At 40.0% G+C, this 2,440-nt stretch overlaps 1 long non-coding RNA gene across 1 annotated transcript; it reads right to left on the reverse strand.

Annotated features, from left to right (window-relative positions):
- Positions 1,569–2,015, reverse strand: LOC104742405. Its single transcript, XR_760526.2, has 3 exons — positions 1,945–2,015; positions 1,761–1,844; positions 1,569–1,673 (listed from the first exon to the last, which is right to left on the reverse strand). It is a non-coding gene; the product is annotated as an uncharacterized LOC104742405 (long non-coding RNA).

Consider the following 2,440-nt stretch of genomic DNA (forward strand, 5'->3'; position numbering starts at 1 on the left):
TTTTGCATGGAGAGTTGGATGAGGAAGTCTATGTGGAGCAGCCAAAGGGATTCATAGTAGAAGAAGAGTCTAGTAAGGTTTACAAGCTGAGGAAAGCGTTGTATGGGCTTAAACAAGTACCAAGAGCTTGGTACAACCGCATTGAAATTTATTTTCTGAAGGCGAAGTTCGAGAAAGCTTACTGTGAGCACACACTGTTCGTAAAGAGGAATGGAGACGACATCCTCATTGTAAGTCTGTACGTGGATGATCTGATCTACACAGGTAGCTCACTCTCAATGCTGGAAGAATTCAAGAGGTCGATGATGATGGAGTTTTCGATGACAGATCTTGGTAAGATGAAGTATTTTCTGGGGGTCGAAGTTGTTCAGGATGACAGAGGGATTTTCATCAGCCAACAGAAGTATGCAGAGGAGTTACTAGTGAAGTATGGTATGGAGAACTGCAATGCAGTTAAAAATCCGATTGTGCCTGGTCACAAAATATCAAGAGCGGGAGCTGGTGAAGTTGTTGATTCTACGACATTCAAGCAACTTGTGGGAAGTCTGAGGTATTTGACAGCAACTAGACCAGACTTGATCTACTCAGTAAATTTGGTCAGTCGCTATATGGAGAATCCCAATGAGGCTCATATGTTGGCAGCAAAAAGAATACTAAGGTATGTCCGAGGAACTACTGAATATGGTATTAGATACAAGCATGGAGAAGGGAAGGAGCTTGTTGGGTTTGTGGACAGTGATTATGCAGGGGATGTAGATNCGGAAGAGCACTTCCGGTTATGTATTTATGCTAGGAGGAGGAGCTGTGTCGTGGGCATCAAAGAAGCAGCCGATAGTTACTTTGTCGACTACAGAAGCTGAGTTTGTTGCAGCGGCCTATGGGGCGTGTCAAGCAGTGTGGCTTAGGAACATTCTTGAAGAAATTGGTTTTGTTCAAGGAGAAGGTACAATCTTAATCTGTGATAATAGTTCCACCATCAAATTGTCCAAGAATCCTGTGTTGCATGGAAGGAGCAAACACATTCATGTAAGGTTTCATTTCTTGCGTGAGCTGGTGAATGATGGAGTCATACAGTTGGATTATTGTGCTACTCAAGATCAAGTGTCGGATATCATGACCAAGGCTGTCAAACTTGATGTGTTCGAGAAGCTAAGAAGAAGAATGGGAGTGTGCTGTGAGAAGGAGTAAACTGGATGGAGACGTTCCCGTTTAGGGGAAGAATTGAAGAATAAAACGGGTTTAAGCTTAGTTTGAATGTTTCTAGTTTGAATAAGTCGTTGTCCTGGTTTGTAGGACACGAGCTCTAGAGTCTGTTTCGTTTGCGTTTGTTTCGGAGTTGTTGTGTAGAGTCTATAAAAACTCGTTTCTTTCATTCTAATGAAATAGAGAGAGTTCTTGCTCTGTTCCACAAAGTTATCCGATCTGTTTTTAACATGTAGAACTGTAACAAAAACAAAGTACGTCAAAAGGAAGAAGCAATAGTTAGTAGTACACATAGAGAGATGCAAGAAAAGACAAATGCAACTCCTATAGTACCGCCATAAGAACTTTTATCAAATCACCTGATTTGTATTAACCAAAACAGCTTCAATTGCTCCAGAATCCTCCAAATTTGTGTCCTCCACTGAGACAGACAAGCCATTCTCTGGCCTGTGAATTGCATGCTCATGTACCTATAACCATGAACTAACAACTGACATCAAAACCAAAACAAACACAAAAAATGGAAAACATGGAGAAATTGAAAACACCAGACTCACAAGATTGGCAGGAAATGGCCGCTCAGCTACTGCGTGTGATAAAGAAACTATAGCTGCTTGTTGTTGCTCAGTCAAAGGAGCGCTCTGCAATTGGAAGTAAGTTAACCACATTTTACAACATTATATGAGGAGAAAACGAGGCCAGGCCACAGTGAATCCATATCCAGATTGTGCGATTGATTACCTGTTCCCAAGTGGAAGCGAAATTGTAGCCTTTGGAGATGTCTCCAGATTTGGGGAGGCTCAAAGACGAAGCCGCCTTAGTCGCCATTATCTATTGAGGACTAGAGAAAAATCTGAATCTCAGCTTTTGATTTGGAAGAGGAAGACGATGATCCCGACTGTAAGCTTTACTCTTCCACAAAAACGCCTAAGCGAAACGCTTTTTCCGCGTTAGCGTTAGCAACAAACGCCCAAGCAAAACATTGTACGAGTCTACTACTGTATTTATTTATTTTTTTTTTTTAAACCAATATCACATTATTGTCTCCTTAAAATAAACAATTAACCATACTTTAATCAATTTTTATACTTAATGTTATTTTGTGCAAATATGTGAGGATCAGTTTTGTAAATAAGTTTTTTAAATAAGTTAAACTTAAAATATATAACCCAAAATGTACTTCAAAAATATATACACTACAACAAATATGTACATTGATAGCAGACGGATATAGCTC

Source organism: Camelina sativa, chromosome 14 (genome assembly GCF_000633955.1).
Source record: "Camelina sativa cultivar DH55 chromosome 14, Cs, whole genome shotgun sequence".
In the NCBI taxonomy this organism is placed as follows: Eukaryota; Viridiplantae; Streptophyta; class Magnoliopsida; order Brassicales; family Brassicaceae; genus Camelina; species Camelina sativa.